The sequence below is a fragment of the Oryx dammah genome, unplaced genomic scaffold (assembly GCF_014754425.2).
Source record: "Oryx dammah isolate SB20612 unplaced genomic scaffold, SCBI_Odam_1.1 HiC_scaffold_20, whole genome shotgun sequence".
NCBI classification, from domain to species: Eukaryota; Metazoa; Chordata; class Mammalia; order Artiodactyla; family Bovidae; genus Oryx; species Oryx dammah.
This window is the reverse complement of record NW_024070204.1, coordinates 37,629,398-37,656,694: the sequence shown is the minus strand read 5'-3', so window position 1 is coordinate 37,656,694 and position 27,297 is coordinate 37,629,398. Positions and strand designations below refer to the sequence as shown.

Here is a 27,297-nt window from a genome sequence, read left to right as displayed (position 1 = left end):
CATATCTGACTCTTTGCAACCCCATGCACTATAACACACCAGGCTTCACTGTCTTTCACTAAGTCCCAGAGTTTGCTCAAACTCACATCTATCATGTCAATTATGCCATCCAACCAGCTCATCCTCTGTCGCCCCTTTCTCCTCCTGCCCTGAATCTTTCGCATCATCAGCATCTTCTCCAATGAGTTGGCTCTTTGCATCAGGTGGCCAAAGTATTGGAGATCCAGCATCAGTCCTTCCAGTGAATATTCAGGCTTAATTTACTTTAGGACTGAGGAAACTAGGAGCTGAATAAACCCAACTGAGGTGCATTGAAGTAAAGGAAATCATTGAAATTTGAAAAGAGGAACCCATGACCTTAGAAAATCTGCCCCTTTACTGTGAACTTCTGCAACAGAAGTTCAAAGCTCTCCATTGTGGAGGGTGAGGTAGAGGAGAAGTGAAGCAGGATTGCTTTCTGAGGATAATACCAACTTCTCTGACTATTAAAATTCAAGTCAAAATTAGTATGAGGCCTGGCCAACTCCTTGCATTTCATGTTAAAAAGTATTGGTCACAAAGGAAACTAAAAGTATCACCAAAACTTTGCTGTAGTTTAAGAAGGTCTAAGTGTATGAAAGATAAAGTCATTGAATAAGGCTGTTTGTTTTATCAGTTCAGTTTAGTTCAGTTGCTCAGTCGTGTCCGACTCTTTGTGACCCCATGAACCGCAGCATGCCAGGCCTCCCTGTCCATCACCAACTATTGGAGTTCACTCAGACTCACGTCCATCGAATCAGTGATGCCATCCAGCCATCTCATCCTCTGTCGTCCCCTTCTCCTCCTGCCCCCAATCCCTCCCAGCATCAGAGTCTTTTCCAGTGAGTCAACTCTTCTCATGAGGTGGCCAAAGTACTAGAGTTTCAGCTTCAGCATCATTCCTTCCAAAGAAATCCCAGGGCTGATCTTCAGAATGGACTGGCTGGATCTCCTTGCAGTCCAAGGGACTCTCAAGAGTCTTCTCCAACACCACAGTTGAAAAGCATCAATTCTTCGGTGCTCAGCGTTCTTCACAGTCCTACTCTCACATCCATACATGACCACAGGAAAAATCATAGCCTTGACTAGACGGACCTTAGTCGGCAAAGTAATGTCTCTGCTTTTGAATAGGCTATCTAGGTTGGTCATAACTTTCCTTCCAAGGAGTAAGCATCTTTTAATTTCATGGCTGCAATCACCACCTGCAGTGATTTTGGAGCCCCAAAAAATAAAGTCTGACACTGTTTCCACTGTTGCCCCATCTATTTCCCATGAAGTGATGGGACCAGATGCCATGATCTTCGTTTTCTGAATGTTGAGCTTTAAGCCAACTTTTTCACTTTCCACTTTCACTTTCATCAAGAGGCTTTTTAGTTCCTCTTCACTTTCTGCCATAAGGGTGGTGTCATCTGCATATCTGGGGTTACTGATATTTCTCAAAAAAAAAGCTGTAATACTTAACGAGAAATAAGATTTGATTGTATAAATAACAGTTTTAAAAATATGACTTTCTGATGCTAAATTGTTTTGTATTTTCTATAAACTATATTTTCTATAAACTGTATTTTCTATAATCTATAAAATAATAGATTATATATTAAAAGAGCTATATAATTTGCCTAAGGTGTTTCTGCAGCAAGATTCATTCATTTAATCTAGCAGAAGAAAAGCAAGTACATCTTTTTAAATTGAAACGTTGTTGACGTACAATTTTATGTTAGTATCAGGTGTACAACAATGATTTGACACTTGCATACATTATAAAATGATGACAGATCTAGTAACCATCTGTCTCCATCAGAGTTATTACAATATTACTGACCATATTTCTTTTACTGTATATTATATCCTGTGGCTTATTTGTTTTGTTTCTTTTTAGCATGTCTTAATTTATTTTTAATTGGAACTTTACAATGTTGTACCAGTTTCTGCCATACATCAACATGAATTGGTATATGTATGTTCCCTCCCTCTGGAACCTCCTTCCCTCCTCCCACCCCATCCCACCCCTCTAGGTTGTCAGAGAGTACTGGGTTGAGTTGTCTGTATCATAGAGCAAATTCCCACTGGCTGTGTGGTAATATATATGCTTCAGTGCTACTCTCTCAATTCATCCCAATCTCTCCTTCCCCCTGCTATGACCACAAGTCTGTTCTGTATGTCTATGTCTCTATTCCTGCTCTGCAAATAGGTTCATCAGTATCAGTACCATTTTTCTAAATCCCATATATATGCATTAATATATGATATTTGTTTTTCTCTTTGTGACTTACTTCACTGTGTATAACAGGCTCTAGGTTCATCCAACTCACTAGAACTGACTCAAATGCATTCTTTTTTGTGGCTGAGTAATAACCCATTGTATATATGTACTGCAGCTCCTTTATCCATTCATCTGTTGATGGACATCCAGATTGCTTCCATGTCCTGGCTATTTTAAATAGTACTGCAATGACTATTGGGGAACATGTATATTTTTCAATTATGGTTTCCTTAGAGTATATGCCTAGTAGTGGGATTGCTGGTTAATATGGTAAGTTTTATTCCTAATATTTTAGGAATCTCCATATTGTTCTCCCTAATGGCTGTTACTAATTTACATTTCCACTAGCAGTGCAAGAGGGTTCCCATTTCTCCACATCCTCTCCAGCATTTATTGTTTGTAGATTTTTTGATGATGGCCATTCTGAATGGTGTAAGGCAACACCTCATTGTAGTTTTGATTTGCATTTCTCTAATAATAAGCAATGTTGAGTATTTTTTCATGTATTTATTAGCCCACCTCTATGGAGGTGGAGAAATGTCTGTTTAGGTCTTCTGCCAATTTTTTGATTGGATTGTTTGTTTTTGGTATTGAGCTGCTTGTGTATTTTGAAGATGAATCCTTTATCAGTTGCTTCATCTGGTGTTATTTTCTTCCTTTTTGAGGGTTGTCTTTTCATCTTGTTTATGGCTTCCTTTGCTGTGCAAAACCTTTAAATTTAATCAGATCCCATTTCTTTCTTTTTTTTTTTTTCTTTCTTATTTTCATTACTTTAGGAAGTGGGTCATAGAGGATCTTGCTATCATTTTTGTCGGAGTGTTCTTCCTATGTGTTCTTCCAAGAGTTTTATAGTTTCTGGCCTTATATTTAGGTCTTTAATCCATTTTGAATATATCTTTATGTATGGTGTTAGGAAGTATTCTAATTTCATTCTTTTACACATAGCTGTCTAGTTTCCCAGCATCACTTATTGAAGAGACTGTCTTTTCTCCACTGTATATTCTTGCCTCCTTTGTCAAAGATAAGGTGCCCATAGGTGCTTCGGTTTATCTCTGGGCTTTCTATCTTGTTCCACTGGTCTATATTCTGTTTTTGTGCCACTACCATACTGTCCTGATGGCTGTAGCTTTGTAGTATAGTCTGAAGTCAGAAAGGTTTATTCCTCCAGCTCCATTCTTCTTTCTCAAGATTGCTTTGGCCATTTGGGGTCTTTTGTGTTTCCACACAAATTGGAAAAATTTTTTGCTCTAAGGAAAATGCATTGGTAATTTGATAGAGATTACATTGAATCAGTAGATTGCTTTGGGTAGTCTAGTCATTTTCACAAAATTGATTCTTCCAATCCAGGAACATAATATATCTCTCCATCTGTTTATATCATCCTTGATTTACATCATCAGTGTCTTATAGTTTTATGTATACAACTCTTTTGTCTCTGTAGGTAGTTTTATTTCTGGGTATTTTATTCTTTTTGTTGTAATTGTGAATGAGATTAATTCCTTAACTTTCTGATTTTTCATTGTGTGTAAAGAAATGCAAAAGATTTCTGTGTATTGACTTTATATTCTGTGACTTTACTAAATTCACTGATTAGCTCTAGTAATTTTCTGAGAGTATCTTTAGAGTTTTCTATGTATAGTATCATGTTGTCTGCAAACAGTGAGAGTTTTACTTCTTTTTTGCCAGTGTAGATTCCTTTTCTTTTTCTTCTCTGATTGCTGTGGCTAGGACTTCCAAAACAATGTTGAATATATATATCATACCTTTTTTAAAAAAAAACCTATTCATGTATCGATGGACAGTTGAAGAAGCAAGTACATTTTTAAGATATTGAATGTGAGGACTGTGAATTGAATACAAATTCTTTTTCTCTCAAATCAGGAATTAGTATAAAAGTGTCAGTTGCTGAGAAGTAAAATATTGTGAATTTTTTGTGACTGAAAAAACAATATACACTTCTCAAAAGTGTCTTGCTGTGTTAATGATTTGAGTTCATCTCTGATCCTACTCCATTAGTGCTGAAGGGACTTTAAAAGATCTGCTGACAATCTAAAGTTTAGGGTAATTCATTCTAAACTATGTATGTTCAATTTAAGCTTTGATAGCAGTCAGTTCTTACTTTACTATTCTACCTATGGATTACAACTTTTTTTTTTTGATGCATTGTAAGGTATGCAGGATTTTAGTTCCCTGACCAGGGCTGAAAGCTGAGCCCCCTGCAGTGGAAGCACAGAATCTTAACCACTGGACCACCAGGGAAGTTCCAAAACACTTTTTAATAGCTAAACAAACCATACAAGAAAAAGTATTATTTAGTTTTGTTTTCCTTTTCCTGACATGCATCTCATTAAAATTTTGTTTTCCAAATTGAACATTAACAAAAATACTACCAAATATAAAATATATTTCCCTCTTGAGGAAGAGGCCATCCTCCAGATGAAGTTTGGCCTGGACTTATATGATTTTGGAGATCCTGTTTACAGACTTCTTTGGGTTCTTACACACCACACAGTCACCTGGGCTTGAAGGTGTGGCACTAGAAATGCCCATTTTATGAAGTGTCCATAAGTCTTAGACTGTTAAAGGAAGTCCAAAGTTCTCTCTTTTTGGCCCAAATGACAGACCAGTCAGCTTTGAACACCAAATCGAATCTTTTAGCCTTTGCCAAGGACTGGTCTTAGGAAAGATTTAAAAATACATTTTTAAACAATTCAGTACCCTCTTTTTTTTTTTTTTTTTGAAGACTTCCCTTTCCTGTTTTTAAAAGGTTGGTTTATTCTCTTTGGATTTTGACAGAATGTGCTTTTGCATTTGACTTTTTTCCTGTATTTTTCTGAGATTCAGTTTGTGCAGGAGGATTGGAGAATTGGATGTGCTGTTTTACAGATCTGCACAAGCATTCACTTTTAGAGAAAGACACCTGAGATATTATTGCTTTTAAAAGCTCTATTTATTAGAAAGTGGTCAGTTCTGTCCAGGTGATCCCTACATTGCTCTGTAGAGGTTAGTGGCACACTTTTGTTGGGTTTTTGTTTGTTTTTTAGGAGTTTGAGGAAATCATTTCTCTTGCAAAGCCGGTATCGATCTTATGATCCCTGTACTAACGTGTTAATTGTGGCATTTTAAGCTTGGGCAAATGCTGACTTTTCTTTTCTCATTTACATCCGTAATAATGATAAAAGCTTTCCTATAATTCAAATTAAGACTCTCTTGAGAAGACTCTTGAGAGTCCCTTGGACTGCAAGGAGATCTAACCAGTCCATTCTGAAGGAGATCAACCCTGGGATTTCTTTGGAAAGAATGATGCTGAAGCTGAAACTCCAGTATTTTGGCCACCTCATGAGAAGAGTTGACTCATTGGAAAAGACTCTGATGCTGGGAGGGATTGGGGGCAGGAGGAGGAAGGGACGACCGAGGATGAGATGGCTGGATGGCATCACTGACTTGATGGACGTGAGTCTGAGTGAACTCCTGGACAGGGAGGCCTGGCGTGCTGTGATTCATGGGGTCGCAAAGAGTCGGACACAGCTGAGCGACTGAACTGAACTGAACTGAACTGGGAGCTTCCTTTGAAAATATTTTTTTATTTATTTACTTTTGGCTATGCTGCAATTCACGGGGTCTCAAAGAGTAGGACATGACTGAGCGACTGAACTGAACTGAACTGAACTGATGCTGGGTCTTCATTGCCGTTGGGCCTTTTCTCTAGTTGCAGAGAGTGGAGGCTACTCTCTGGTTGCTGTGAGAGGGCCTCTCACTGTGGCGGCTTCTCTGGTTGCAGAGCACAGGCTCTAGGGCATGCAGGCTTCAGTAGTTATGCCTTCTGGGCTCCAGAGCACAGGCTCAGTGGTTGTGATGCTGGGTTTAGTTGCTCTGTGGCATGTGGGGTGGAACCCATGTCTCCTACACTGGCAGGTGAATTCTTTACCACTGAGCCTCAAGGGAAGCCCAGGAGATTCCTTATTATACCTCTCTCTGTTCTGCAAACCAGCCTTCCCTGGTCGCTCAGTTGGTAAAAAATCTACCTGCAGTGCAGGAGATCCCAGTTTGATTCCTGAGTCGGGAAGATTCCCCTGGAGAAGGGATAAGCTACTCACTCCAGTGTTCTTGGGTTTCCCTGGTGGCTCAGAGTGTAAAGAATCTGCCTGTGATGTGGGAGACCTGGGTTTGATCCCTGGGTTGGGAAGATCCCCTGGAGAAGGAAATGGCAACCCACTCCAGTATTTTTGCCTGGAGAATCCCCATGGACCGAGAAGCCTGGCGGGCTACAGTCTGACACAAGTTGGACATGACTGAGTGACTAAGCACAGCACTCCTTAACACTTCCCTCCACCCCTTAAAACACAAAAAAAGAGGTCACCACACTTCAAAAGGACAAAGGTAAAACTTCTCTGAGCAATAATAGTAAATTTAGATTAGCCACCTGCCACCCACCCTTGGGTGCTCAGGAAGCAGATAAAAAAAGCAGAAAGTAGAAAATTCTTCACAGTATTTCGGATTGGAACTTATTGCCACTTATTTTAATTTTCTATTTTATGCAGAGTAGTTTTCCATTTCTGCAACTACCAAGGGTATATATAATAGCTTCTCTGACATTTAAATGATCATATACTTCCTTATTTGTCTTATTCTGTTCATAAGCACCCAACCAAAATCAAATTTCCTGCTTAAGTTGATCCTATGCACAGATAAAATGGAGAGTGAAGTCAATAACATGAAAAAAGCATCGACTGAGTATAAACCGTGTGCCAGGGATTAGGCTAAACCCTTCGTATTTATCTTAGATAAGCCTATAGTAAACCTACAGAAGAGATAGCATTATTGCTTCTGCAGCTCTTTCAGGATGTAAAGTCAGGTAAAAAACCCACAGTCATTTGGTGCCTCTCTTTCCTGGGAGATGGGGTAGGAGTGGGCATTTACAAGAATGATTAGCATAAACTGAGATAAAAATGGGGGGAGTAGGAGACACATAGCTACTCTTTTTGTCTCTCAGTTCTCATCACAGACGTTGCTAATCCACAACATCATTCTCCCTTCAAGGACTCACCACCATCTACTAGTACTGACACAAGAGATAGAAGTTATTCACTATGCTTGATTTAGCATATGCTGTGTATAGAGTTGATTCAAAGAGATCCTAATACAAGGAGGTTTTGTAAACTTGGAAAGTATGTTGGTAAGGTCCTCCTTGTCCAGGTGATTATGGAAGGGCTCTGAAGATGCTTCTTCAGGGTTTTTTTGCTTTGGAGGGCAAAGTTTTTGCCAAGAGAGTAGGAAAGGGGTACAGTAGACAAGAGATCATGATCATTAAATATGTGACTAGAAAAAAAGTTTCACCTAGGACAGAGGGTCCTGCTTTTAAAGCATATTCACCTATTTTTAAAAAGTACTTCAAGAATGTCTAGAATGTATCTAACAGTATCATACATGCCTTTCTGCAAAACACCTGCATTTGCAATTCAGGGAGAATCCATAGAATTCTCCAGGTCCAAATACTGGAATGGGTAGCCTTTCTCTTCTCCAGGGGGTCTTCCCAACCCAGGGATCAAACCCAGTTCTCCCACATTGCAGGCAGATTCTTTACCAGCTGAGCCCAAGAATACTGGAGTTGGTAGCCTATCCCTTTTCCAGGGGATCTTCCTGACCCAGGAATCGAACCAGGGTCTCCTGCATCACAGGCAGATTCTTTACCAACTGAGCTATCAGGGAAGCCCTATTCAGAGAGCAGCAGAACAGAAATTAAAGAGGTAGGAACAGATTGTATTTGGGTCCAACCATGACATTTAAGTTTTCAACTCTTATGAACCATTTAAATCTTCCAGTACCTTAAATGGACTTTTGGAAGCCAAGTAGGGGGCGAGTAATTGAAGAAAAAAAGATTAATTGCAATCATTAAAACCTAACTTTAGTGAACTTTATGATGTTCAAACATACACAGAAATCAGTATTTGAATTGAGTTATTTGAAACCTATGGCTATAATAACAGAGCCGTTTGGGGAATGTTTCCCTAAAAGATCAAATATTTATTTATTTTCTCTACTTTATCTTTTGTTCTTGGTGCTTGTGTATTTTAATAATTCTGACTCATATAAAAAAGGAAACATTTTAAATTGTATTTATACACTTTGAACTCTTTAAAATCTCCTTTACTGAAAAAGTGAAACACTATCTCTTTATTATGAGTGCAGTGCAGAACTGACTCTAGAACCAGAGAGAGGAGGAAACTCAGTTTTTAGTCTGTTTGTATCTGCCTTAAATAGTTCAGAGAATTGACTTTATTCAGGCCAATTCTGTTACAATGCACTAGTATTTAATGTGGACACTCACAAGAGCTGAGTCATTTTTCTGAATGTTTTCCTGGCCTCCAGCATTCAGTGAGGAATCTCAACACACAATTTTCTAGTTAATACATATTTTCAAATGAGAGCATAGAAAGCATTCTATAGAATAAAAATTCACTGGATAACTTGATTACCTCCATGGGGTGTGGAGGAAGAATATATTGAGATTTTGGTTGTTGGGGGAAAAAAGTATTTAAGAATAATATATTCAAGATAGTGTGTGACTTGGTGCATGCTTGGATGAAGGAATATCTTATCATAACACATCAGCATTCTTCCTTACTAATGTTTAATTTCATTGACAGGAATACTGAAAAGGGGGCATTACAGCATTTTCTCTGCCTTGAATCTTAGTTTTAATTTTATTTGAAAATGCAGGAAAAGAAATATTTGTAACCATAAAACTTTGGCTTTATAGCGTTAGTTTAGTAACTATGGTATGTTTTCCCCAATGATAACAAAAATACTTAAAAATGCCTAAAGATGAAAAATCCTTTTTAGTTTTTTATCAAAGCATTTGAAAGGGAGGAGAGTGGGGAAGAGAAAAAGGAAGGAGGAAAGGAAGGAAGGGCCAGGAGACAGAGAGAGAAAGAAAATGCCTGTGTGGTAAATCAGGTGCACACTTTCTCATGGCCACACCCACAGACTGATGTGAGGTTATAGAACTGTCACTCTTAAAGTTCCACCTAGAAGTCCCCAGTGCAACTAAAACAAACCTTCATAAAAAGCCTATGTGTCATCGACTACAATCAATAATGTAGGAGATTTGGATGACTTATTAGAAGTGATAAATATATTTTTAGAATGCCCAATGTTATTGCATGGTTTCATTATCAACAAGGTAAGTTAGCTTTACCCAAGAGACTGAATTTTTTAAAATGACAAGAGGAAATAAGATTTTCTACCCACTCTTTTTCTGACCATAAAAATGTTCTAAATGTTCTAATAGGGATACAGGGTAAATTATTATGTGCAGTATCTATTTTTTATAACATGAGCTCAAAAACACTGTTGCCTTTTGAAAATTAATACAGCTTAGAATATGTTTTTAATACTGATTCTGCTTAGGAAAAAAGATTTCATGATCAGATAAATTTTGGAAATATAGCACCACATTCCCTCCTTGGAAAGTTTCATTCTATATTTTATGAAAAGCTCTGAGGTGTGTAACCATTAATAAAACTCAAAGCTCTTTAACTTCATTTTAGTTAGCATCCCTTAAGTTTATTTGATCATGCATACCTAGTAACCTGATACAGATTAGAATTCCTTGGAACACATGTAGGCGATCTCTCCAGATGCAGCAAAAGATGCTTTACCCTTCTGGGGAATAGTTCAGAGACAAATGTAATTCCAGTAGATACATATTTATTTCAATGTGTTTGGGAAAATGCACATTTCATTCATGACCGAGTGGATATCGTTGCTTAGAATGAAGCTAGATTAATGTATGAAAAAGAAACATATTCAAAGAATATATAAAATAAATAATAGTAAAGATAATATATAGTGTAGCAAAATCATGAAGCTGGTAGGTGAATGTCTGAAGTTTGGGAAATGTTGCTTTCATCCATAGACAGATTGGATGTGCAAACTCAGACTGGTCATCAGGAAACTTGGGGGAAGAGAGGAGTTAACATTCTGGTTCTAGTTTAAAATAATTTTGTTACCTGGGAGGAGAAGTCCGTTCTAGACCTCAGTTTCTTTATCTATAAGTAGGGAGAGCTGGATTGGAGAAGATCTATGGTTGACTTCAGCTTAACAGTGTCGTTGTGACAGAAGATTATGGTGGTCTGATCTGCTAGCCCCTTTCATGCACTCTGGGACTCAGGAAGGGTTCTTTTATCCCTGTCTAGCTGGAAAATTACAACCTGCATTGCTGTCTTTACCAGGAAAACGGTGGCCAAATGTTGCCCTAACCACACCTTGGTGAATGCATGTTGACCAGGCTGTCGTGCTGATGCCTCGGATCCTGGATGGCAGTGGAGCCAAATGCTTCATTCTATGGCATGCTGTTGAGACTTCCTTGTACTTTCTTCTCAAAGTAGTCAAACCAGATTGCTGGATTTGAGCTACCTTTGTATGAATAGAGAACTTTGGAGTTCAAGCTTCAGAGATTTCCCTAAGTGACTGGCTAGAGAACTAAGATAAGGCTTAACACTTTTTTTCTTGTAATGCCCTTTGCCTCCCAGTTTTTTGTTATTTTGGAATCACATTTTAAAATGACAACCATTTAATTTATTGAGTCTGGTCTTGTTTTCAATTTTTTTAAATGTGACTTTTTGGTTAGATTTATTTTTAGGATTTTGTTTTGATTTTTGTTTGTGTTTTTAATGATCCTTTATTGTTTTATGAATGAGATCCTGTGATCTATTACATTTTCTAACTGCTTATTGTTAGTGCAATATAATATATTGGTTATATGAACAAACTCTGCCAGGCTCTGTCACTTATTAGCTGTGTGACCTCACATAGTTACTTATCTTTTCCTTAGGATTTTTTTATTCTTTAAAATCAGGATAATAATGCTAATATCGCTCAGGATTAAAGGAATCAATATACTAAACAGTATTTAATATAGTGCTCAGTACATAGTCCTCAAAAATTTTTAGTTGTTGTTACTACCATTGGTGTCTAGCACAATCTTGTCCCCTTTTACATCAATTCTGTGCTTGTTGTTGTCCTAAAGGAGATCAGTCCTGGGTGTTCATTGGAAGGACTGATGTTGAAGCTGAAACTCCAATCCTTTGGCCGCCTGATGTGAAGAGCTGACTCATTTGAAAAGACCCTGATGCTGGGAAAGATTGAGGGCAGGAGGAGAAGGGGATGACAGAGGATGAGACTGTTGAATGGCATCACTGACTCGATGGACATGGGTTTGGGTAAACTCTGGTAGTTGGTGATGGACAGGGAGGCCTGGGATGCTGTGGTTTCAGGGGGTCGCAAAGAGTCAGACACGACTGAGTGACTGAACTGAACTGCACTGCACTGTTATTGGTCAGTCGCTAAGCTGTGTCCGACTTTTTGCTACCCCATGGACTGAAGCATGCAAGATTTCTAGGTCCTCCGTTATCTCTGAGTTCGTGATGCTATCTGACATCTCATCCTCTGCTGCCCTCTTATCCTCTTGCTTTCAATCTTTCCCAGCAACACGTTTTTTTCCAGTGAGTTAGCTCTTCACATTAGGTGGCCAAGTATTGAAGCTTCAGCTTCAACATTGGTCCTTCCAATGAGTATTCAGGATTGATTTCCTTTAGATTGACTGGTTTGATCTCCTTGCTAATTCTGTGCTAACTGAACACTAATCAACCAGAGTTAGGTGACTAAAATTGCTAGTATAGTCATCATCATTAATGAACACATTCAGGTAGTTGCTCCAGGGCAAGATGAACCAACACATCCCCAAACCATGATGAGATGATTTAGTCGCTAAGTCATGCCCAACTCTTGCGACCCCATGGACAGTAGCCTGCCAGGCTCCCCTGTCCTTGGGATTCTCCAGGTAAGAATGCTGGATGCTGGAATAGGTTGCCATTTCCTTCTCCAGGGGATCTTCCCAACCCAGGAAATGAATCCAGGTCCCCTGCATTGCAGGCATATTCTTTACCAAGAACTATAGACATACTTACTCTTGAAACTACAATGAAGAAATGTCAAAAAATAATGCTAATCCCAGTCTCTCTTTTCATCCCCTTTTATACATCTAACACAGAGCAAGTTGGAGTGAATGTGAGACCTGTCTCCCACTCCATTGCTTGATGGTGGTGGTGGTTTAGTTGCTAAGTCATGTCCGATTCTTGCGACCCCATGGACTATAGCTTGTCAGGCTCCTCTGTCCATGGGATTCTCCAGGCAAGAATACTGGAGTGGGTTGCCATTTCCTTCTCCACTCCCTTGCTTGATGCCCTGCAATAAATGCTGTACTTTTCCTTCACCACAACCTGGCTTTTCTGGATGTCAGGCAAGCAGACCCCAGTTTGGTTCTATAACATTGTCAGTTGACTGTTTTGAAAGTTCTAGGTATGTCATTATATCACATGAAAAAAATATCAGTTTAGGTGCATTCTTCCTTTCTTTTGTTTTGAGATGATTTCAACTTACCATTATACCTGAACATGTTTCATATTGATAAACTTTAGGTAAATATGATTTGTTATGAAATTTATAAAAATGTGTATATTGTAAAGTATAACATATATTTGTGTATATTAGTGTATAAAGCCTATGTGAAAGTTAAATAATGATGATAATTGGACTATCTATATATGTACCAAATGTGGATATTAATAGGCACTTAGGAGTCCTTTGTGCCTTTTTCCAGCTGCATCAAAAATTTTATATCAGATGCAAACTATTATATATAGGATGGATAAACAACAAGATCCTACTATATAGCACAGGTAACTATATACAATATCTTGTGATAAACCATAATGGAAAAGAATATGAAATATGTATATATAAATGAGTCACTTTATAGCAGAAATTAACACAATATTATAAATCAACTATACATCAATAAAATTTAAGAAAGAATTTTGTATTATTTACTTGCTTTTCTTTTTACTTTCATCACCAGTGTATACTTACCCCCATATAGATATATTAAGATTTGAATAAAAGTTCCTCTATTGTGATTATTTTGTTGGGTTTATATTTTGGAATTTGGGAATAGAGCTTTTCTTATGCTGAAGACTTGCTTCCTTGGGATATATTCTAGAAGTAGAATTACTAGGTCAATGGATTTGCTTTAAAGTTTTGGACAAATATTGATTGTCAAAATGCTTTCCAGGAGGCTTACATCAATTTGTATTTCCAGAAGTCATCTATATGAGAATGCCCATTTCAGTTTTACAGCTAAGGGTTATTAGCTTGAAGAATATCATGTTAAAGTATTTTCATATAATTTGGATGAATTTTTTTAAAAGACTGGTTACATTTTTTGAAGAAAACTTTGTATAAAGAAGTGTCCACATATCAAGTGGTTAGCTTGAAGAGCTTTTATAAAGAGAACCCAGCTTTGTAACTAACACCTAGATCAAAATACAGAATGTTGTCTGCAGATAAAAAAGAACATTAACTGTCCTTGTGCTCACTTTCAGTTTGAAGACCATTTTGTATGCAAAAACCTCTAAAGAAAGAAAATTGATGTTCCCTTGACCCATTTAGTTTTGACAGCCAACAGTAAGTTTTCAAATTGTGAAGAATGGAGGATTTTGAAAGATTTAAATGTGCTTAACACTGTTACTGTCCTCAAAGTAAAAAGTGGATTTATATTTATGACCGAAAATCTCTCTTTCTGTTGAAATGGTCTGACGCCATTTGGCTATTAAACCAGATATCTTTGCATATACTTAGAGTTTTTATCAAGCCATGATAGCGTATCCTATAGTGCAGGTACATAAATTCTAATGTATATAAATCAGGTTTCCCTCAATGCTTGTTTAAGACACAGGTTCAAGGGCTTAGCTCATGCTCAGTTGTGTTCAGCTCTTTGTGACCCCATGGGCTGTAGCCCACCAGGCTCCTTCATCCATGGGATTTCCTAGGCAAGAACACTGGAATGGGTTGCCATTTCCTCCTCCAGGGGATTTTCTAGACCCAGGGATGGAACCCACGTAGCTTCTGCATAAGCAGGCAGTTTCCTTACTGCTGAGCCACTTGGGAAGCCTCTCAAGGACTGAGCTAAGACTCACTATATTAGCACTTGTATTTTCCTGAGCATTTTAGGTGATGCTGATGCATGAACATGGGCCCTGGACCACACTTTGAGGAATGTTGTTCTAGAGGATTGTGCTGTACTCAGTCATGTCCAACTCTTTGCGACCCCTTGGACTTTAGCCCTCCAGTCTCCTCTGTTCATGGGATTTTTCGAGCATGAATACTGAAGTGAATTGCGATTTCCTTCTCCAGGGGGTCTTCCCAACCTCGGGATGGAACCCACGTCTCCTGCATCTCCTGCTTTGCAGGTGGATTCTTTACCACTGGGCCATCAGGGAAGCCCTGCAGCAGAGGATAAACATCTCTAATTGAAGAAAGGCATTCTGGAGTAGTTACCGTCTAAGAAAATCCTTCTACATTGCATGACCTCAGTTTTAAAAATATGCAGTCAAGTGTGTTTCGTCCTTTTTTCCATTCTAGCCTCTCCTAGTGTAGATGTCGACACGTGGTATTTAACATAGGGGTGGTGCAGTTTATGTAACCACAACAGGAAACATCCCACTCAAAACACAGCCCTTGATTGCGACATCTTTGAAACTGACCTGATAGAATAGGCCTAGCTTTTGAAAGAATCACCCTTAGTTTATTTACCTTGGCAATCTTATGGGCATATTATCAGTATAATTGTGGTAGCCGGGTAAAAACACTATAACTTAAGATTTTTACATGACTATACAAGTAACAATAAAATGGAAACAAACCAACAACGACTCCCTCCCATATAGTATTCTATTACACCTCAGTTCACCTCTTTGATGCTATAGTTATGTAAGGGAAGTGAAGAAGTGTTAGTGGCTCAGTCGTGTCCAACTCTTTGTGACCCCATGGACTGTAGCCCGCCAGGCTCCTCTATTCATGACATTCTTCAGGCAAGAATACTGGAGTGGGTTGCCATTCCCTTCTCCAGGGGATCTTCCTGACCCAGAAATTGAACCCAGATTTCCCACACTGTATGCAGATTCTTTGCCATTTGAGCAAAGATGTTATGTAAGGGGTTGTTTTATAAAAAGCTTGATAATTCACGCATTTAGTCAAAAGAAAAGTTCAGAAAATTGTTCCTCTGTTTTCTTTCTCTGGACACTGAAGAACACTAGAGTTCATATGTTTGTGGAGAGTCATTTTAGAAAAAGTGAAATTGTTATTAAGCAGTAAGTGTATGTGCTCAGTCATATCCAACTCTGCAACCCCATGAACTGTACCCTGCCAGGCTCCTCTGATGGAATTTTCCAGGCAAGAATACTGGAGCAGGTTGCCATATCTTCTTCCAGGGGATCTTCCCGACCCAGGGATTGAAACTGCCTCTCTTGCGTCTCCTGCACTGGCAGGCAGATTCTTTACCACTGGGTTGCTTGGGAAGCCCATATTAAGCAGTCAAATATTAGGTAATAAGTCATAGAAAATTTTATGTGGGATTTGACTTTTGCTTTAAATTTATTAATTTGAATTTCTGCCAGACTTCATGGATGAAAGTCATATTGATTCTGACCCCACTGGCTTTGCTTGAATCCCTTTATTTCTCCCCATCTCCACTACTTAAGCTGACCCACTTTCTTCCCCTCCTCATCCTCATTCAGAGTCTTCTAACAGTTCTCCATTCTATTCATGTCCCTTTCCAATCAATTCTGCATATGAATTTCAGAGTAGTCATTTTAATAAAATACATTGAGTCATGTTATTCTTCCACCTCAGTGGCTTGCCTCAGCTAAAAAGTCCTCAGAATGGCCACAGGTTTCTGCATGATCTACTTCCGGCCTCCCTTTACAACCTCAACTCAATCCCAACTCCCTCTTGCTCATGACGCTGGAGTCACATTGCCTGCTTCCCGCACACCCTCATGGTTCTTTGACCCACCCATGCCCTTCCCTAACTCTAAGGCACTAACAAGCTTTAGTGCAAACTGTTTGCTCTGCCTGGAAGTTTCTTCCCACAGTTTCAGCTGGTTAAAGCCTGCCTTTCTTTCAGATCTGTTCTTTAATGCCACTTGCTTAGATGGTGGTCGTTTAGTCACTCAGTTGTGTTCCACTCTTGCGACCCCATGGACTATAGCCTGCCAGACTTCTCTGTCCATGGGATTTCCCAGGCAAGAATACTGGAGTGGGCTGCTGCCTCTTTCTCCAGAGACTTGCTTAGGGAGAGCCTCTAAAACTAAATTGTATCTCTCAGTTTTCTCCTCATGGCATACTCTTTTCTCTCAGTACTTATTGCAATCGGTTAATAGATGCACATGTTTGTTAATATCTGCCTTTCCCACTAGTCTATCTTAAGAGAAAAATTACACTCATGTTCAGTTCAGTTCAGTTCAGTTGCTCAGTCGTGTCCGATTCTTTGCGACCCCATGAATTGCAGCATGCCAGATCTCCCTGTTCATCGCCAACTCCTGGAGTTCACCCAAACTCATGTGCATTGAGTTGGTGATGCCATCCAGCCATCTCATCCTCACTCATGTTATTCATTACTATATCCAAGTGCCAACCAGAACACCTGGCCCAATGAATAAAAGAAAAGATTTGTTACGACCCAGCGTATTAGTTATCTACTGTGGTGTGACAAATTAATGCAAAAACTTAGACATCAACTTATAATAACACACATGTCTCAGCTCATAGGTTCAATGAACCAAGAATTTGGGGTGGTTTGTCGGGTGGCTGTGGTTCAGACTCTCCTGAGTTGTAATCAAGGTGTCAGCCAGGATCATATGCTTCTGAGGGTCTGGGTGGGGTGTGAGGATCTTTTAGGGGGAGGGGCAGTTACTAACTAATATTTCTGTGCCACACGGGCTGCTTCATAGGGCTGTTTGAGTGTTATCCTCGTGTGGCAGCTGGCTTCTCCCAGAGAGATGACCCAAAGGAGAATGAGTTTAAGGAGGTGTACATACTTAGTCACTAAGTCATATCCAACTCTTTGCAACCCGGTGGACTGTAACCCACCAGGTTCCTCAGTCTATGGGATTCTCCAGGCAAGAATACTGGAGTGGGTAGCCATTCCCTCCTCCAGGGGAATCTTCCTGATCCAGGGATCGAGCTTGCATCTTCTGTGTCTCCTGCATTGCAGATGGATTCTTTATCACTGAGCCACCGGTGAAGCTCCCAGATAGATGATCCAAGGGAGAAGGAGATTAAGGAGAAGGCCAGCTATATCTTAGTTTTGGCTATCACATACTGTTACTTTTACTGCATCATATTATTAAAAGCAATTGAGCAAGCACAGGTCACACTTAAAGGGAGAGAAGACAGCTCCATCTTTGGAAGGGAAGAGTACCGAACTTATGGACGTATTTAGAAACTATCACAGTTCTTTCTCTGACCAAAAAATGCTTATAGTGTCTTCACATGCAAAATATACTAAACTCTTCCCCTTTCCCTAAAAGTCCCTCTAATAGTCCCAGTCACTTATTTTATCAGTTTAAAATCCATTACTTTGGCTTCCAAATCAGATCCAAGTGTGAAGAGACGCCTTTAAGTATACCTCTTTAATACCATTTATCAGAAGACCTAGAAACTGAGGAGACATGTTATCTACTCCTCCAGAAGCCAACATGCAATGGTATGACAGGCCTGGCATAACCACTGTAGAGCTTCCCGTTAAGAAAGGGGAACATGCAGTGTGCACAGAAGTCCCTGGTCCACGGCAGGTCTGAAACCCAGCTGAGCACAGGTTGAAGTTCTTGATTAAGAAGCAAGGCCTGGAAATAGTTTTTCATGACTCTTGGCTCCACCCTCTACTCTTATTTCCAACCTGTGACTGTTGGTTTTGTTTGTTTAGTTAAAGTTTAGTATGTGTCTGTAGCTGAGTAGTTTTTTGCAGCTTGCTTCCTGCTCATAGAAGTTTGGGGGAGTCTAATGATCTCTTTTCACTTTTCACTCTCTTTGTCCCTCTCAGTCCAGGTGGGTTGTGTCTCTGCCAATGTGTTACATGTAGAAACATAAGTATTTATAAGGTACAGTGGAGGAAGAGATAAATTCTGTTTGGGCAAGGAGGGACTGGGAAGGCTCCAGGATGGATTAGGTCTAAGCAGCATTTAGAAATCCATTAGGAAGACCACATAGAAAGGAACTTGTAAAGTAAAATAAAAAAATTAATGAATAAAAAAAGAAAGGAACAATCTAAGTATAAGGAAGAATATGTGCAGAAGTATAGTGGACTCAAAATGCATATTTACAGGGACATGAACATAACTTGTTATTAATAGAACACATGATATAGCAAGACCTTGGATTTATCCTATAACTCATTATTTTTCAAAATATAGTCTATCAATCTCCTACATCTAAGTCATTTGGGCACTTCCCCCCCACCCCCACCAAACTTTAAACTTTTTTCTTTTACGTTAGGGTATAGCTGATTAACAGTGATAGTTGTGATAGTTTCAGGCAGACAGCAAAGGGACTCAGCCGTACATATACATGTATCCATTTTCTCCCAGACTCCCTGCTAGACAGGCTGCCACATAACACTCAGCAGAACTCCATTCATTTGGGCATTTATTAAAACCACAGCTTTTTGATGCTACTCTAGACTTGCAGCATGAAACCCTCTGGAGAAGAGAGAACCTCTGGAGGAGGGACTTGGGAATCCCTGTGTTTTAAGATCTGCTCTGCAGGCCATGGGAGAAGGCAATGGCACCCCACTCCAGTACTCTTGCCTGGAAAATCCCATGGACGGAGGAGCCTGGTAGGCTGCAGTCCATGGGGTCGTGAAAAGTTGGACACGACTGAGCGACTTTTTTCACTTTCATGCATTGGAGAAGGAAATGGCAACCCACTCCAGTGTTCTTGCCTGGAGAATCCCAAGGTCTGGGGAGCCTGGTGGGCTGCCGTCTATGGGGTTGCACAGAGTCGGACACGACTGAAGTGACTTAGCAGCAGCAGCAGCAGCAGCAGCAGCAGCAGCAGCAGCAGCTGCAGGCCATGGGTCTTACAAGGTTTTCAGTAGGAGGTGGCATCCACAGAATGATTTGCGTTTCAATGAATTATGCATTCAGGGTGGTATGGTCGTAAACGATAAATTACTCCAGGCCCCATGTGGAGGGTGGAAGATGGTCAGAAACGGAGATCAGTACGGAGGCTTTTGTGATGGTCCAATAAGACATATTAAAGGCCTGTAGAGATGAAAAAAAGGAACACTGAGATTTTTAAATATAATGAAGAGGAACTCTGGTGGTATAACGGTTAAGACTCTGTTCTTCCATTTCAAGGGGCACAGGTTTGATCCATGATTGGTGAACTAAGATTCCACATGCTGCATGGCGCAACTCAAAGATAAGAAAATAATAATGAAGATAATGACAAGAACATGAATATGAGTTAATATATGTACTGCCAAAGCGAGCACTGAACATGAGTATAATACAATGGATTTATGTATCAGTTCAGTTCAGTTCAGTCACTCAGTCGTATCCGACTCTGTGACCCCATGAATCACAGCACGCCAGGCCTCCCTGGCCATCACCAACTCCCAGAGTTCACTCAGACTCGCATTCATCGAGTCAGTGATGCCATCCAGCCATCTCATCCTCTGTCGTCCCCTTCTTCTCCTGCCCCCAATCCCTCCCAGCATCAAAGTCTTTTCCAATGAGTCAACTCTTCACATGAGGTGGCCAAAGTACTGGAGTTTCAGCTTTAGCATCATTCCTTCCAAAGAAATCCCAGGGTTGATCTCCTTCAGAATGGACTGGTTGGATCTCCTTGCAGTCCAAGGAACTCTCAAGAGTCTTCTCCATTACCACTGTTCAAACGCATCAATTCTTCAGCGCTCAGCCTTCTTCACAGTCCAACTCTCACATCCATACATGACTACTGGAAAAATCATAGCCTTGACTAGAGGGACCTTAGTTGGCAAAGTAACGTCTCTGCTTTTGAATATGCTATCTAGGTTGCTCATAACTTTCCTTCCAAGGAGTAAGTGTCTTTTAATTTCATGGCTGCAATCACCATCTGCAGTGATTTTGGAACCCCCCAAAATAAAGTCTGACAGTGTTTCCACTGTTTCCCCATCTATTTCCCATGAAGTGATGTATACACATATAGATATGTAAAATTTTACAATGCGTGTTTCAAGTTTTGTGAGAAGACAGCAGAGTCGGAAAATAACACTAGTTGTCAGGGGAATGAAAGATGAGGAAGTGTAGGAGAGACATTTGAACTAGGATTTGAAGTAGAAATAGGATTTTACAAAACAAAGAAGGGAGCTTAGATACAGCAAAGAAGCATACATAAAGCAAAGAGAGGACCTATCATGCTTTAGAATAATAGGAAGTGGAGATGGATTTAAATATAGTTGCTTGAGGGAAAGTGGTGGTGCATGAGGCAGAAAAAAGAAGGCAAGGTCTCCAGAGAGTGGCTGGCTGCTCACCAGGCTGTTTCTTCCTCTTCCTGAGTGAACACATTTCCTTTGCGCTTAAATGAAGCCTTGTGGTAGAGTCATCACAATTGCCATGTGGGTGGAAGTTATTTGTACCTTTCTAGGTCTACAACTCCTACGTGCTAATCTCCATTTTACAGCAGGTATGCGTGGCCACCTTAGAAGCCACTTGCTGAAGATGGACAAAGCCCAGTAAATAATAAAGAGACGTCTCAAGGGGTAATGTGAGAGTCTTCCACAAACGTTCAAAAGCTGACTTGTGCATGTGCCAGTACAATATTTAAAATAGATAACCAACAAGGGCCTACTGTACAACACAGGGAATTCGGTTCAATATTCTGTAATAACCTAAACAGGAAAAGAATTTGAAAAAGAATGGATAGGTGTATTCATTATAATTGGATACCAAATCCCTTTGCTATATACCTGTAACTAACATCATTGTTAATTAACTATACTCCAATATAAAATTAAAAAAAAAAAGCTGTCTTGTGAATGAAGGGATTCACTCTATTAGGGGTAGGGCTCAAACTAGACACTGAAGGCATAAGTGAAAGTTGCAGGGGAAAACAAGTACAACTCCAACTAGAAGGAAGAAATTTCTAAGAGAGCTGCTTTTACAGGGCTTTCCTCAGTGAGCTTCCTCTTTCTGAAGAGCTGTATCGCTGGAGGCTGGGGGACTTCCTGTTCAAGTTTTTGGTGGAGGACTGAAAGAGAATACTTTTAAGATGTTTTTCAATTTGGGGATTTCAAGACCTGAAGATACACTGAAACTTGGTATCAAATGGCCAGCTCACCAACGGAATCCACACTTGTTAATGGTGTGTCTTGGGACAAGTCACAGCCTTTCTGGCCTTGATATTCTCATCAGTAAAATGGGGACCATAATAGAATCTACCTAACAAGGCTAAAGCTGAAACTCCAATACTTTGGCCACCTCATGCGAAGAGTTGACTCATTTGAAAAGACCCTGATGCTGGGAGGGATTGGGGGCAGGAGGAGAAGGGGACGACAGAGGATGAGATGGCTGGATGGCATCACTGATTCGATGGATGTGAGTCTGAGTGAACTCCGGGAGTTGGTGATGGACAGGGAGGCCTGGCGTGCTGCGATTCATGGGGTCGCAAAGAGTCGAACACGACTGAGCGACTGAACTGAACTGAACAAGGCTGTTGTAGGGGTTAAAGTTAATAATGCCTGGTGTATAATGATCACTTAATAAATATTAGCTGTTATTGCGATAGTCTTTAAGGGTGTGTCCTCCCCACCCCAAATGAGGCATGTAAGTGATCTCTTCCTTATATATATCATTATCCATGTTTTCGCATTGATTACATAAACGTTGACTTTGAATTCTGTTTCATTTTGTGTGTATGGCCACAGTCACCCTTTCCATGTACATAAGTTTGAATCAGCAAACAAAATTTAGCAGTTACAAAATTTGCATTAACTTCTCATCTATTTATTAATAATTTCTATTTCCTCAGGGTCATCTCCAACAACTTGTTAAACAGGCTCAACTATCACATGATTATGAGAATAAGCACAGAAAATCTAAACACTTAATTACACACACTCACAATATATATGCAATTCTCAGAAAAATAACCCTTAAATTAACTTTAAGGAAAAGAGAACTTAATTTTCTTAATGACTTTGTATCTTTTCCTGAAACCTGTCTTTCTTTTAGTTCCTGGGAGTATGGCCTATATCAACTTGCATAATTATGTGAAATATTATTTATTAGAGAGCTTTAGAGAACCCAACCAGATTATAATGCAGTAGTCTCTTGATTCCCAGGAATATAACTCTTGACTATTAAAAAAAAAGGTGATTAACATGATATCTATTATTTCCTATTTTCTGTGATCTGGCTGGCCGCCTTGGCTTTAATGAGAAGGCTGGACTTGACCTTACATGGCTGGGAAAGTTTATTAGCTTTGCCTTAATTAAACTGGTGCCATATAGTAGGAGAGAGGCTATCACTGCCCCTTTGTTACTTTTGGCGATCCTCCCGGTTCTCTTTTGTGATAAATTACCCACCCTTTGGCCCCTGATTATCCACCAGGGAAACAAGTTATTGCTTTGTGGAACCGAGGGGGAAGTATATTATCATTTAATTTTCAACTGCAAGGGTTGGTATACTGTGTCAGGAACAAATAAATCTGAACAATTACTCATCTGATGTTTAAGCAATTCTGGGCTCCTTTTATTAGGACTTTATGGAAGCCTGTCTGCAAAGGTTCATGGTCTGCTCTTGTTGGCAGATATTCAGGTGGTGAGGCCCTGACTGGTTCTCCATCCCAGAAACAAAGACGGTCTCTTGTCTTCTAGGGAATCAGACATTTGCTAGAGTGGTGCTCACACAATAAGAACATAGCTTGTACAAGTACCACAGATGTGTTTAAAGGAGAATCCTCCATTCAAAGCAGAGGTTTTACACACCAAATTATCAACAGTTAATATTTTGTTGGAGAAGGATTTGGTGGATGGTCAGTGATTAGGGACAGCTTGCTTTTTTACCTTTATATAAGGGGACGACAGAGGATGAGATGGCTGGATGGCATCACTAACTCGATGGACGTGAGTCTGAGTGAACTCCGAGAGTTGGTGATGGACAAGGAGGCCTGGCGTGCTGCGATTCATGGGGTCGCAAAGATTCGGACATGACTGAGCGACTGAACTGAACTGAACTGAACTCACATTGTTTGATTAAAAAAAATCAAATCGGTGCAAATTGCATTCACAATAAAAATGAGGACAAGAACTTGTGGCTCTCAAAATTAACAGTGCTTTTAGTTTTGAGGAGATACTCTGACCCCATATACTGTCCTTGTTAAAAATCAAGAAGTTGTCAGTTTTTGCATGTATTTCAGAAATCACCCTCTCACTGGGGCTAGAGTGTGTATTTTAGAATTAGGCTTGATTGAATAGAGAAAAAGAAAAGACATATGACATGGGGAGGAAGGTAGAAAATGAGGTAATATGTGCAAACCAGGGTTCTTGAGCCACTGATTCTAAGAAAATGACTTTGTGGGAGAGGAAAGTAAACCTCTCACAATGAGTATATTAATTTGCTAGGGTGGCCATAATGAAATACCACAGACTGGGTGACTTAAACAAGGGAAATTTATTTTCTCATAGTTCTAGGCGCCAGCCAATTCAGGTTCTCGTGAGGGCCCCCTTCCTGGCTTGTGGATGGCTGCCTTCTCTCTCACACTGTCCTCCCATAGTCTTTTCTCTGTTGGCGCACATCCTGGTGTGTTCTAATCTCTTCTTATAAGGCTACCAATCACACTGGATTAGGGCATGCCTTAATGGCCTCACTTTAATGTAATTACCTCTTTAAAGAGTCTCATCTACCTCTTTAAAGTAGACCACAATGAGGTACCATTTCACACCAGTCAGAATGGCTGTGATCCAAAAGTCTACAAGCAATAAATGCTGGAGAGGGTGTGGAGAAAAGGGAACCCTCTTACACTGTTGGTGGGAATGCAAACTAGTACAGCCACTATGGAGAACAGTGTGGAGATTCCTTAAAAACCTGGAAATAGAACTGCCATATGACCCAACAATCCCACTGCTGGGCATACACACCGAGGAAACCAGAATTGAAAGAGATACGTGTACCCCAGTGTTCATCACAGCACTGTTTATAATAGCCAGGACATGGAAACAACCTAGATGTCCATCAGCAGATGAATGGATAAGAAAGCTGGGGTACATATACACAATGGAGTATTACTCAGCCATCAAAAAGAATACATTTGAATCAGTTCTAATGAGGTGGATGAAACTGGAGCCGATTATACAGAGTGAAGTAAGCCAGAAAGAAAACCACCAATACAGTATAATGATGCATAATTATGGAATTTAGAAAGATGGTAACGATAACCCTGTATGCAAGACAGCAGAAGAGATGCAGATGTACAGAACAGATTTTTGACTCTGTGGGGGAGGGAGAGAGTGGGATGATTTGGGAGAATGGCATTGAAACATGTATAATATCATATAAGAAACAAATCGCCAGTCTAGGTTCAATGCAGGATACAGGATGCTTGGGGTTGGTGCACTGGGATAACCCAGAGGGATGGTATGAGGAGGGAGGTGGGAGGGGGGTTCAGGAGTGGGAATTTATGTACACCCGTGGCGGATTCATGTTGATGTATGGCAAAACCAATACAGTATTGTAAAGTAAAAAAAAAAAAAAAAAAGTTGCATTCTGAGGTTCAGGCGTCAACATACGAATTTAGTGGGGAGGACACAATTCAGTCCATAACAATCAATAGATTCTCCTAGCTTTTTGTTATTCTTACAGATTTCAGTGAGAATGAGTTGGGAATAAAATAACTATAACTATTCAAACTAATTGTAGTTTTTTGAAGAATAATGGATAATCGCTAACCCATAGTGCAAAATAAAGACAATTAAAACTGAAAATTACATTAAGATGTACACAAAGTTAGTCTACACATTTAAAGAATGAAAAGCAATTAAGAAATTGTTCATCTACAGGGAAGGGAGATTAACTTACTGGTATTTCTGATATTTTTATGGTCTATTTTTAAAACTTGCTTCCATTATAGGCAAGGGACTTATGTTGCTTTATTATTTTTTAAAGAAAAGCAGACATGGAAAGAAGCTATAAACATTAAGCATACTGAAGGTTTAATAGAAGATGTTATTCAATAATAAAGAAAATATTCACCTGGTATCAATTCACTGTCCTTTAAAATCCTATTAAATTATATTAATGAATATATATTTACTAGTCTTCCCTGGTGGCTCAGTTGGTAAAGAATCTGCCTGCAATGCGGGAGACCCAGGTTCAATCCCTGGGTCAGGAAAATCCCCTGGAGAAGGAAATGGCAACCCACTCCGGTATTCTTGCCTGGAGAATTCCATGGTCAGAGGAAGCTGGTGGGCTACAGTCTATGGGGTGACAAAGAGCTGGACATGACTGAGTGACTAACACTTTCACACTTCATATTTAGTAAAATGCTTATTTGATTATACCAAGATTTGAAAAGCAATAGCACCACAAGTTATAATAGAAAATAAAAAGCTTTTCACCATTTTCTTTTTTTAATATTAATTAATTTTAAAAAATTGGCTGTACTTTGTTGCTGTGAGCAGGCTTTCTCTAGTTGCAGTAAGCAGGGGCTCCTCTCTCGTTGCACAGGCTTCTCATCACTGTGGTTTCCTTTGTTGTGGAGCACGGGATCTAAAACCTGTGGTCTCAGCAGTTGTGGCATGCAGGCTCAGTTGCTCTGTGGCATGTTGAATTCTCCCAGACTAGGGCTCAAACCCATGTCCCCTGCACTGGCAGGTGGATTCTTAACCAATGGACCACCAGAGAAGTCCTCACAATTTTCTAACTTTGAGTTAGTCCAGGAGGCTTTTATATTCTTTAGTGTTTAAAATGCTGAATGTTCAAGTTATTTCTAGAAGGATTTTTTTTTTTTGCACTTGCTGTCAGCCTCCCAATTTGACAGATACCATGTATTGCCCATGTTGTTGCATTTTTCTATGTTCAAATACTGTCTCCCCCAAGAAGATAGTAAGCATCTTGAAAAGAAGTGTGATTAATTCATGGTTATTGCACTAAAGGCTTGCACATAGTAGGCAGCTAGTGACATATCTGATTTATCAAGGTCAAGTAGTATAGAAATGTTCTCATACGTTTGACTATATTTTGTAAAATTGTGAAAATGTAAACTGAATTATGATTAAAATGATCAGATGATTTGTATGGTATTGTCTTTAGCTCTTGGGTCAGTTGTCCAAATAATTATCTCAGATACCTAAATAATTTAACCTGAAATGCTTATAAAATGGGGGTTAAAAGGTTGTTTTAATTTCCTTTCTCAAGTTTCTTGTGTTAGGTATAACATAATGGTGAAACATGAATTGCTGAATTCATAATCCTGGCCTTGCCACTTACTAGCTGAGTAACAATGGGCAAATTACTTACTGTATCTGTGCTGAGTTTCTCTTCTATACAATAGGATAATATTAACACCTACCTCTTGAGAGTTTTTCTGAAGATTAAATGAGTCGAAAGGGTAAAGCTCTTAGAAGAGTGCCTGGGGTATTCTAAGTGTTATAACTGTTTGCATTTTGAGATGTTGCTTTCAGTTCAGTTCAGTTGCTCAGTTGTGTCTGATTCTTTGCGACTGCATGAATCACAGCACACCAGGCCTCCCTGTCCATCACTAACTCCTGGAGTTCACTCAAATTCATGTCCATTGAGGCGATGATGCCATCCAGCCATCTCATCCTCTGTCATCCCCTTATCCTCTTGCCCCCAATCCCTCCCAGCATCAGAGTCTTTTCCAATGAGTCAACTCTTCACATGAGGTGGCCAAAGTACTGGAGTTTCAGCTTTAGCATCATTCCTTCCAAAGAAATCCTAGGGCTGATCTCCTTCAGAATGGACTGGTTGGATCTCCTTGCAGTCCAAGGAACTCTCAAGAGTCTTCTCCAACACCACAGTTCAAAAGCATCAATTCTTTGGTGCTCAGCCTTCTTCACAGTCCAACTCTCACATCCATACATGACTACTGGAAAAACCATAGCCTTGACTAGACGGA

At 39.7% G+C, this 27,297-nt stretch overlaps 1 non-coding gene across 1 annotated transcript; it reads right to left on the bottom strand.

Annotated features, from left to right (window-relative positions):
- Positions 1-7,917: 7,917 nt before the first annotated feature.
- On the bottom strand, positions 7,918-7,990 carry TRNAH-GUG. Its single transcript has one exon. It is a non-coding gene; the product is annotated as a tRNA-His (tRNA).
- Between the last annotated feature and the right edge of the window lie 19,307 nt (positions 7,991-27,297).